We start from the raw sequence: 12,980 nt of genomic DNA, 5'->3' as shown, positions 1-12,980 counted from the left end.
GGTAACATCTCATGGGGTGCATAGAACATCCAGCCATGCCTAGTGCCCATCCCCCTCGACATTAGCATAGAATCTGACCAATGCCATGCCTTACCATAGAAATAGATAGGGTGCACTCAGTATGTTCACCAACCCTCATCGAAGTTGAATACAGAAACAGACAATGGTAGACAATGTCAAAACAGTATATATATATATATATATATATATATATTTATATATATATTTGATTTTTCACACATCAAATAAGTCAGCGGTCAAACGTCCCAGTTATTAGAAACTTGACTTCCAGGTGCCAGCATGTTTATTATTCACATGCATTTGATATCCCAACAGGTGTTAACAAATGTATGCTGCACATCACCCTAGCATGATGCTCGACTGAAGTCACATCACAGGCTGCTGCACAAGGTATCCTCTACAAACACAGAGGGTAAAGAAAGGTGAAGAAAGACTGAGGTTGAAAAGAGAGGAGGTAATGTGTAAGTGCGGGGAAAAGCAGTGAATGCAGTGAATAATAGAGGAGGGTAGGTGTATACTGTATCAATATGAAGAATAGAAGAGAAGATGAAGGAAAAGTCAAGAAAGTGAGTGGAATGGCACAGAAACACAGCAAAAGACACACACACTCACTTGAAATCATACACCTATTGCGTTACAACCAAGGGCACAGGAGGCTTTTAGTGAGGTTGTAGGAGGAGATGCTAGGGGAAAAAAAACAAAAGGGACTGAAGACGAAGAAGAGCATTCCTTGCATTTTTTAATCTGATATACAGTTGAAGTCAGAAGTTCACATACACTTGGAGTCATTAAAACTTGTTTTTCAACCACTCCACAAATGTATTGTTAACAAACTACAGTTTTGGCAAGTCGGTTAGGACATCTACCTTGTGCATGACACAAGTAATTTTTCCAACAACTGTTTACAAACAGATTATTTCACTTATATTTCACTGTATCACAATTCCAGTGGGTCAGAAGTTTACATACACTAAGTTGACTGTGCCTTTAAACAACTTGGAAAATTCCAGAAAATTATGTCATGGCTTTAGAAGCTTCTGATAGGCTAATTGACATCAACATTTTTACAAACTAATAAAAAATGTCTTGCGTCAACAAGTATTCAACCCCTTTTGTTATGGCAAGGCTAAGTAAGTTTAGGAGTAGAAATGTGCTTAAGTCACAAAATAAATTGTATGGACTCACTGTGTGCAAATAGTTAACATGATTTTTGAACGACTACCTCATCTCTGTTCCCCACACAAGGTCCTCAGTCGAGCAGTGAATTTCAAACACAGATTCTACCACAAAGACCAGGGAGGTTTTCCGATGCCTTGCAAAGAAGGGCACCCACAGTTGAAGTCGGAAGTTTACATACACTTAGGTTGGAGTCATTAAAACTCATTTTTCTTGTTAACAAACAATAGTTTTGGCAAGTCGGTTAGGACATCTACTTTGTGCATGACACAAGTCATTTTTCCAACAATTGTTTACAGACAGATTGTTTCACTTATAATTCACTGTATCACAATTCCAGTGAATTTCAGAAGTTTACATACACTACGTTGACTGTGCCTTTAAACAGCTTGGAAAATTCCAGAAAATGATGTCATGGTTTTGGAAGCTTCTGATAGGCTAATTGACATCATTTGAGTCAATTGGAGGTGTACCTGTGGATGTATTTCAAGGCCTACCTTCAAACTCAGTGCCTCTTTGCTTGACATCATGGGAAAATAAAAAGAAATCAGCCAAGACCTAAAAAAAAAAATAGTAGACCTCCACAAGTCTGGTTCATCCTTGGGAGCAATTTCCAAACACCTGAAGGTACCACATTCATCTGTACAAACAATAGTACGCAAGTATAAACACCATGGGACCACGCAGCCGTCATACCACTCAGGAAGGAGACGTGTTCTGTCTCCTAGAGATGAACATACTTTGGTGCGAAAAGTGCAAATCAATCCCAGAACAACAGCAAAGGACCTTGTGAAGATGCTGGAGGAAACATGTACAAATGTATCTATATCCACAGTAAAACAGGCCCTATATCGACATAACCTGAAAGGCCACTCAGCAAGGAAGAAGCCACTGCTCCAAAACCGTCATAAAAAAGCCAGACTATGGTTTGCAACTGCACATGGGGACAAAGATCGTACTTTTTGGAGAAACGTCCTCTGGTCTGATGAAACAAAACTAGAACTGTATGGCCATAATGACCATCGTTATGTTTGGAGGAAAAAGGGGGAAGCTTGCAAGCCGAAAAAACACCATCCCAACCGTTAAGCGTGGGGGTGGCAACATCATGTTGTGGGGGGTGCTTTGCTGCGGGAGGGACTGGTGCACTTCACAATATAGATGGCATCATGAGGAAGAAAAAATATGTGGATGTATTGAAGCAACAACTCAAGACATCAGTCAGGAAGTTAAAGCTTGGTCGCAAATGAGTCTTCCAAATAGACAATGACCCCAAGCATACTTCCAAAGTTGTGGCAAAATGGCTTATGGACAACAAAGTCAAGGTATTGGAGTGGCCATCACAAAGCCCTGACCTCAATCCTATAGACAATTCGTGTGCAGAACTGAAAAAGCATGTGCGAGCAAGGAGGCCTACAAACCTGACTCAGTTACACCAGCTCTGTCAGGAGGAATGGGCCAAAATTCATCCAACTTATTGTGGGAAGCTTGTGGAAGGCTACCTGAAATGTTTGACCCAAGTTGAACAATTTAAAGGCAATGCTACCAAATACTAATTGAGTGTATGTAAATGTCTGACCCACTGGGAATGTGATGAAATATATAAAAGCTGAAATAAATCATTCTCTCTACTATTTTTTCTGACATTTTACATTCTTAAAATAAAGTGGTGATCCTAACTGACCTAAAACAGGGAATTTTTACTCTGATTAAATGTCAGGAATTGTGAAAAACTGAGTTTAAATGTATTTGGCTAAGGTGTATGTAAACCTCCGACTACAACTGTACTTCAATGTGTATTGAGAATGTTTAGCAGAAGTTACACTTTTGTTAGTAAAGGTTTGTCCAAATCCAAGAACAAAACAAATTTTGACTTGAGGGCGGCAATAGCCTTTGCATAAAACAATCATTATTATTAGGCCATACCTTTCACCATTCATCAGAGCCAACCATCATTTGTAATCATTTATAAGATATAATCCCATTAATTAAGTTTTAAATTCCAACCTCCCAATCAAATTGATCCCATATCTAGCATTTGACTCCAGTTTTAAAGGTTGGCAATACTATCTAAAGAGCATTTGAAATATTTCACCCTGATTACAAAAGCTCTCAGGCTTTTGTCTAAATGACAGAATCTGCAAATATAATTAGCACAGGAAGAAATACAGCAAGATAGCCGAAGAGCTGTCATCTCCTTCTGCTGTTGTTTTCCAGTGCGCGTCCTACAACTGAACTTCACCGCTAACTCTTTCATTGGTTTCAGGAAATTGGTTGCGGAGAAAAGTCATGACCTTGATCTTTCCTTTCGATAAATGTTTTTTTTTTTTTTTGCCTGGTACATGCAAATTGGAGGTGGGTTGGGGTGGAAAGTAAACAGACACAGAATGTTTCATTTTATTTTGTGTTTCGTGGCTGATTAGAAGCCTAATTAAATACACTGTTAAAGAGTTCACAGGCACACAGAGGAGACTCTGACCCTGCAACTTCTCATAGACCCCAGAGATCCTCTAAACAAAGAGATTATTAAATGCACCCCGGAATAAAGAGCATATACTCAGAGTCTTTAACAAACAACCATCATTAGACTTTTGTTATTATCAGATCCTGTTCTTCATTTACTTTTCACCTAACAGCTGAACATCAATGGGGGTATAAAGGAAAAGGAAGCCGACCAAACATTAGCTCATTAGGTTGATGAAATACTGTATAACTTGGCACTGTTCCAGCTCACGGCAGGGTCGACACACACACATTCAAATGTCATGCCTAGAACAGGAAGGAGAGTCAAAAGTGCTTGTGATGTAAAGCCATTACAATTCATGGTGAAAACAAAAGAGGTTAAAAAATAGCCCACAGTTGGATTTGGTCAGCGATGATGAGCTCTTGAGTGGGGGGGGGGGGGGGGGGGGGGGGTTTCTTGAGTTTGGGGGGTGGTGGGTACTTGCATGCAACATCGTTAATAGTCTAAACCCAATAAACCGTCCACAGAGTGTGATCCATATTGACAATTATAATATTGTATAGATATATTGTTCCTTTGAGCTCCCAACATCGTCTCATCACCCCTCCTACTTTCCTTTTAGTTCAGAAATGCAGTGTACCAGGGCATCTCCCATCCTCCCAATTCATCCATGGAGTAGACGGAATGGCATTCTTATCTAGTCATTCTATTGCTATGAGCCAGGGTTACAGTAAACACCAGTCCTGGTGCAGGAAAACTCTCTCACCTCTCAAGGTCTCAGGGATGCTCTTATACCGTAAAGCAGAGCAGCCTTGACGCAGTGCGTCGTCGACTCGTCGCTATGACAGCCTCAGACACAGAGGACACACGCTACACCACGAACCTCACAGCAGGCGCTTAGCTACTCACAGTGAACTAACACACCACACACTCCTGGAGGTTCTCCCATCCAAAAGGTTAACATGGCTGCGCAGAGGGGATTATGTTTGTCACCCTCTCTCTCCCTCTCTCTGGACTCACTCGAGCTGGTAGTGGAGGGCTGTGGTCAGTAGAATGGTATGGACAAATGGTCAGGGGTAGGGCATTAGCAAGGTGAAGCCAGAAAATACGTTGTTGCTATATAACGGTACATCAGTGAAAGGGTGGATAAACAGCCACAGAGGTTTAATACTGAAGATTCACAGTCATATCCAAACACGGCAGATACATGGTCGTCAAAACAGGCCATAATACAACTATGTTGACCAGTTCCTATTTAGTCCATATTTCTCCACCTCCAGCTGTGAGGGCTATTTCAAATGCCACCCGTCCACCCGCCACCTCTATCCACCCCACCACTGACAACAATACACCTCTCTTCCCTCCTTTGCCCTCCTCCTCCCTCTCAACAGGCTTCTGCGGAATTTATTCAAATATTTTGACATTTCGCCTCTCCTCACTGCCCGAGCAGAAATGATTTGTGACAGACGGAGATGGGGCTCTGTCTGAAGAGCTTCCTCTAACACCCACCAAAGCCCCCCCCCGCCCCCCAAAATGAGCTTTTACAAAGACCAGTTCTCTCCTCCTTTCTTCTCCACTGCTCCTCCTGTCAACTGTTGCAGCCATTGAAAGCAAAGCAAAGCTCCTGGTTTTCACCATGTGCCGCATCACTGCCATCGACAAACTGTGTGAAATTGCAGTTCCTGAAGTAGTTTTATGTGCTTTTAGCTCAGTGGCCATCTGTGATCTAGGACACTATGTATGACAACAATGTAAGGGTGTAAAAGTACTGTAACCTGGTAAGCCAAATACTTTAGCACACCCCCTTAAGGTGTCACGTCTTTACTACACAGCAAATTCCCTTGTGTTAAATGAAAACAGACAGTGTTAAATTTGACACTGAGAGTGTTTACCCTAATAAGCAATGGACGAGTATTACATTAACTCACTGCTTAGTGTAAAGCCTTATTTGCATATATTGCATATATTTTGCCTTTCGAGTGAATCGTAGAGTTACCACTCATGACAGTATTTATTAGTGACGGAGACATGGTTGTTGTGTTCATCCATTTTCAGTCCTGTGGATTTCGCCAAGTAAGATCCTTAGCGAAGATGTTAACATTAAATCAATCAATGTACAAGCAAAAATATAGATATTGAAACAAACAATTTGAAAAATCAACCTGCAATAGAGCATGCTGGGAATTGTGATATGGTGGGTGTGGCTTTGGTTCAACTCTGGTATTAACAACACTGGGGTTATTTTAGTTATTACTGTGTAGTTATTCATTATACTCCATTTCATTAAAAGCAGTTTATTCTACAAGCAAAATCTAAATGTTGAACCAGTCAGTGTAGTATCCAGCATAAAAGTTGCTATTGTACTTTTCTATAAGTCGTGGTAGATGGAGTACATTTCTGCAAAATCAAAAAGAGGATGTTGTGTCCACTGAAGGAAGCAGCTCAGATAACAAGCGATGTAGAGTACACTGCTGTAGACTGTTCTGCTCTGACAACACAGCCTTTATTTGAATAATGCTGCTTATTAGCTTGGGGAGAGGTTTTTTTCTGCTCCTGTCTGTCCCTGGTCACTTTGCTCCGCCACAATAGACAAACAAGGCAACTGAGCAGGAAGGTTGTCATCCATCAACAGAGAGAGAAAGAGAGAGAGAGAGAGAAAGAGAGATAGAGAGAGAGATATGAAGCAGTGCAAGACAAATGCATTTCTGCCTTGTTATTTCCTCACCAATAATACGACTTCTCTACTTTTCACGTTCGTTCTCCCCTATCTGAAACCCTGGTCTCCACACAGCTTGAAACAAACTCCAGTACATTTTAAAGTATAATTTATAATTGCAATTAACGATAATTTATTCTTCGAGAAATGTAAACCAGACATATTTCCAAAACTGAACAGCTAGCGAGTGAGTGTTGCTCAGTGTCACATATGACAGCTCACACACATTCACACACAGACACACACAGTCTATATCAGGCAGTGTCAGAGGAAGGCCCTAAAAATTGTCAAAGACTCCAGCCACCCTAGTCATATACTGTTCTCTCTGCCAACACACGGCACCTTAGAGGCAAGTCGGGGTCCAAAAGGGCTTCTTAAAAGGAACCGCCCCTTTTTTCAATTTTCGCCTAAAATGACCCAAATACCCAAATCTGACTGCCTGTAGCTCTGAACCTGAAGCAAGGATATGCATAATCTTGATACCATTTGAAAGGAAACACTTTGAAGTTTGTATTATCTTTTACCAGATATAATGTGCTATATTCTCCTACATTAATTAAAACAATTATTTTTAAAAATAATAATAATTTTGTACCGTCTTTGAAAAGCAAGAGAAAGGCTATAATGTATTATTCCAGCCCAGGCACAATTTTGGCCACAACATGGCAGCAGTGTATGTGCACATTTTTAGACTGATACAATGAACCGTTGCATTTCTGTCACGCTGTTCGTAATAATGGTCGGACCAAGGCACAGCGTATGTTGAGTTCCACATAATATTTAATAGAGAAACTTATCAAAACAAACAATAAACAAACAAACGAAACAACAAACCATGACAACAGAGGTGCTACATACACTTACTCAAAACAATATCCCATAACACAGGTGAGAAAAACAGCTACTTAAATATGATCCCCAATTAGAGACAACAATCACCAGCTGCCTCTAATTGGGAATCTTACACAAACACCAACATAGAAAAACAAACCTAGAACCCCACATTGAAATAATAAACCTGACTAAGCCCTTAGTCACACCCTGACCTACTCTACCATAGAAAATAAAGGCTTTCTATGGTCAAGATGTGACAATTTCAGTTCAAAATTCTGTATCAAGACTGCCCACATGTGCCTAATTGGATTATTAATACATTTTCAAGTTCATAAATGTGCACTCTCCTCAAACAATAGCATGGTATTCTTTCACAGTAATAGCTACTGTAAATTGGACGGTGCAGTTAGATTAACAAGAATTTAAGCTTTCTGCCAATATCAGATATGTCTATGTCCTGGGAAATGTTCTTGTTATTTACAACGTCATGCTAATCACATTAGCCTATGTTAGCTAAATAGTCTCGGCGGGGGACTCACCCATCCTGTAGAGGTTAACAGCTTCTACACCCAAGCTATAAGACTCCTGAACAGCTAATCAAAGGCCTACCCAGAGCCCTCTTTTACGCTGGTGCTACTCTCTGTTTATAATGTATGCATAGTCATCACTTTAACTCTACCTACATGTACATATTACCTCAATTTCCTGGATACCCCCTGTATATAGCCTCGCTTGTTATTTTACTGCTGCTGTTTATTATTTGTTACTTTTATTTTATATTTGACATTTTTTACTTATCTATTTTTTTCTTAACTTCTTAAAGCATTGTTGGTTAAGGGCTTGTAAGTAAGTATTTCACTGTAAGGTCTACGACACCTGTTGTATTCGGCGCATGTGACAAATAACATGTGATTTGATTTGATTTGAATCAACATGGACAACTTATTGGATTTGCAAAAAGTCATCAACGGAAGTGAATGTCGTCTTTTTTTCACCCAAATTCTAACCTAAATCCAATGACAGGGTGAAATGTTATGTTGAGTTCACATTGAATTCACGTTAGTTGACAACCCAAACAAATGTAAATCAAAACTAGACGTTGAACTGACATCTGTGTCCAGGCACACACACACACACACACACACACACACACACACACACACACACACATTACAGTTTTGTGGTGAATTTTCAAAACTCTTAGTACAAAACTATAAACTGGTAACTATTGTAACACAGAAAGTATTATATTCAAACCCTTATATTGTGCAGTCATTTTGTTTGGAGACATCTTTCACCACACAACCATTGATCCAGTTTACTGTGAAATGCCATGAGAACATTGATGTTCTAACAACCAGTTAATTCAATAGCAAAAAATGCAAGATACATGTTTCAAAATTGTCCTTTGAATATTATATGTACATTACACTGCTTTAGACTTGCACTACCCATTTCCATCATTTCTATCCCATGTGTGATCAAAGGCGTCATTGAATACCTATTTCACAATCATTGATGCAAAAATAAATGCATTGTTCAGATATAATTTCAACATAGGTGTACTGTAATTAAATGAAACAAATCAAATTAATGAAAGAAACATAACATTTAACGGGCATTAGGTTGCATCAAGCCTGTCTCGAGCATTTGTCCATAGGTTCTCATCGACATCCCATTGTTCATGCACCTGGCATGGTAAATCTAAGCCTGACATAGGTCTGTATTGATGCCATTGCATGCCTCATGTACGGCCTGGAGCAGGGTGGCATGCTCATGGGATGGCGATCATACCTTCCACCTGTATTGTAATCATGTATTGTATTTTACAATATTGTATTGTACTTATGTGTTGTAGTGGTCCTGTGTGGCTCAGTTAGTAAGAGCATGGCACTAGCAACACGCAAGAGTGGTGGGTTATATTCCCACTAGGGTCACATACAGAAATGTGTGGACTCACTGTTGTCACTTTGGATAAAAACGCCTGCTATGTGAATGGCATATATTATAGTTTTACAGTACTGCATCGGCCAATGTCAATTTAGTAAAACAGTGTGAAACGCCCCCATCAACAAAAAAAAACTGCAACTTTGGATACAAGTACTGTATAACATGCTGACCAGACCGCTTGCGCAAGTGCGTCTGCGTGCACCATTGCGCACATGTTGATTTTGTCCACCCACACCAGACACGATCAGGACAAGCAGGTTGAAATGTGAAAACAAACTCTGAACTATATTCATTCGGCGACAGTTCGAAAACCATTAAACATTTCTGGCAATTTAGCTAGCTAGCTTGCTGTTGCTAGCTAATTTGTCCTGGGATATAAAAATGGGGTTGCTATTTTACCTGAAATGCACACGGTCCTCTACTCTGAAAACGAATCCACAGATAAAAGGGTAAACCAAGTTAGTTTCTAGTCATCTCTCCTCCTTCAGGCTTCTTCTCCTTCTGTGGACTTTATATGGTGGTTGGCAACCAGGTGCATTAAGGTGCATTATCACTACCAAATGGACTGGAGTGTGGACCTCAGTTCATCTCACCCACGTGGGTATATGCTACCAAAAAACATTGAGGAGATGAGAGAGGTGGGACTTGCACCGGGTCAAGGGTCACAAATAGAACCAAGTTCTATTTTAGCGCCTGGCTACACAGACGCTCGTTGAAGGGTGCAAGCAGTGTGGGTGCAATGATGTTTACATTTATTTTGCAATGCTCGTGCACCTGACGCAAGCGGTGTGGTCAGCATTTAGGGGATGCATTAAATACAGTACATAGCTGATCTTGTCGATATCAGATTTAAAAAAAATGTTTATATGAAAACATACATTTACGTTATGTAGTTCTCAAAATCTGTTGTAGACAAACCAGTTTGTCAGACAAACCAGACAAACCACTTAACCACAATAGTTAGGTGATTATCAATTAAGAACAGTCAGATTAAGTCAAATCTATTTTAACAAATGAGAAGACAATCATATCAAAAGTAATATGAGCATTGATTTGTGAAAAGCAATTACTTTATATGAGCATGTATTGCAATATGAAACATGTATTTCTAGATGAAACACTGACTACATTTGGTGAAAAAGTGTATGTGTATGATTTTGTGTGTTTATTTAGTCAATGGAAAATGTGCTTAGAGTTTTGAAAGAACTGCATTTTTGATGATCTGTTTTGAGTTTTGTACTAAGCGTTGTGAACACCACATACTTGTGAATATTGCACCAACACGATTGGAAAACATGTAATCCACTTTCCAAACCACACATCCCAGAGAGGACAAGCCTGAGCTAACATGAAAACAGGCTATTTCTAGTGAACCAGGGCCTGCTACTGGACACTTCATCATCACTCAATCTCAGTGATCTTCTACTAACTACTATTTCTCCCCCTCTACCTCTTCCTCATCCTTTGCTACCTAGAATGAACTGTGGCAAGCAACCCCTCCACTCACAGTGCCTCACAAGTTTTTATGTCAAAACAGATCAATGTCAACAATAGAGAGTACTGTACTTCTAAACAACAGAATGTGGATGTGGAGGGTTGCAACATTTGGAAAACAGGTGTAAGTCAGTTGTTGATGAGACTAAAACTAAGCAATAGGCCAATACCCCACTATAGGTGATGTGCAATAACCCCTGCTAGAAGTATTCTGCTGTTTTGCTATTATGACAGACTTGAAAACAGACTCCAGCTTCATAACAGAGTGAGAAACAGCAGTCAACTGCTACAGACAGCCCGTGCTAATAAACGTGTAACATGATAGAAATCGAATTAGTTCAATTCCTTCCATCTCATTGATGAAGAGCCAATCAAAATCAAAGCGAAACATTCCATGCAGATTGTGTTTTGGAATTCAAATAGGCAATGCTTCAAAATGACAAATCAGTGCATCAGAGTGGTGCATGTTGATTGATTCCATCCATGAAACTCCTAATAGATTTAGTCCTCTGTGAATTTGGCACTCGTTAACCTCGCAGCGTTTTCATGTGAGAATGTATTGGAGCCATTTTATCCACCACTCAAAGGCAATTCACTGGGTGATAAATCCTTTGGCTTATCTGGATCCAGGTGGCAGCACAGGGAAGTGCATAGGACAAAAACCCACCCACCCACACTAGCGCACATGTACTGTAAGTGTGTGCATACACACAAACACACACAGATGCGCGTGTGCGCGCGCACACACACACACACACACACACACACACACACACACACACACACACACACACACACACACACACACACACACACACACTCCTATGGCATCTTCAGATAACGCTCTTCTGAATAGGTTGTCATGGTGACCCGGGCGTAAGAAGAGGATGCGGAGCACGGAGAGTGTGATCCAACCGGAACCGAAGAGAGACACTCCACGACCTGAGTGACTGAGCGCAACAGAAAATGCTTCCCCTTTCTCTCCCCCAAAAAGAAAGAAAAAAAAGCTGAATTCAATTACACAGCTGAAACCCCACTACTACCCCTCGGGAGTGTTATCAGTGCCATTTAAAGTCTTATTACTCACAAAACCAATAACATTTTGACTCCTTGGTAATGGACCAGTAGATTAGAAAATTTAGATTACATTTAACCTCCTGTAGATTCACATTAAAACACCACAAACTAGTTAGAAACAATAGGTCATTAAGAGTTTAATGAAGCATGTGAGCGTTAGTGCTAGTCGGCTGTATGCTTCTCTTGTGGAATAAAGCCTTACTTTGCACTTATCCTGCAGCAAAGCCAGGGCAGCGTCTCATTTGGGCAATACGACGTATTTAATTAGATTAATGAATTTCTGTAGCGTCTCACAGGGCTCAACGAGCTCCTCGCGGTGACAGAGTAACAACAGATTATATATTAGGGGAGGCCCGCGACGCTCCAGGCAGACTGATATGGTTCGGTCCCTCGTGACGGAACTGCAATATGTGACAGGTACAATGGCTGTGTAACCTGTATCTCGTTTTACCTCCTACGAAATTGCGGAATGCAAATAATTTCCCCCCACAAATTTGTTTATGTGAGAGAGAGAAAAAAAGTGATTGTTAAAGGCATTCAAGATTTAATTCTGAAGGTGGTGTTAATGGTAAATACATAAACAAAATTGTGGGGGTGACAACAGAAGGTCCTACCAGTTCCTTTTTTTCCAGACGATTGTGTCGAACTGGACTGCACTCTCACAGCACGTTTCAGGACGATACCATAGTGTGAAAAGGGTACTGTAAAGCCACCCTGGCTCGGACCTGAACCAAAGGTCCATAGATAACTGGTGGAGTTACCACCCATTGAAAGCTAATAACAAGGTTTGATATAATGATCTATGATCTGAGACGACTTGGAGCAGATTGAATCATTTTTCTTGCCATTCTTTTTGTATCACTCTATCCAGACAGATAAGATCAGAGATCAAGAAGGACAGGAGACAAGGAGAGAAACCTGTGTCGTATTCAGTAGTGCACACTGTAGCAACACGTAGAGAAACATTTGCCACGGTAAATGGAAACAATTTTCTTGTTGGGCAAATACAGGTTGTCCCTCCCTGTTTTAGTCTTAGTGCCTAGTGAATACAACCCAGGTGTGTGAGACACATAGGTATAAATGCACTGTGATTGGACATAGATTTTTTGTTGTTGTTGGTATTTAAATGTGAGTGCAGTACAGTCCTCTACACATGTCTTCTCTGGCATTAATGGGGTCAGCGGGGTTCTGCTTAATAGCCAACAGGTCACTCAGTGGTAAAACACTGCCCTCTATAGGTCCTCATACCAA

The sequence above is a fragment of the Oncorhynchus clarkii genome, chromosome 2 (assembly GCF_045791955.1).
Source record: "Oncorhynchus clarkii lewisi isolate Uvic-CL-2024 chromosome 2, UVic_Ocla_1.0, whole genome shotgun sequence".
Lineage (NCBI taxonomy): Eukaryota > Metazoa > Chordata > Actinopteri > Salmoniformes > Salmonidae > Oncorhynchus > Oncorhynchus clarkii.
Note: the sequence above shows the minus strand (reverse complement) of the source record.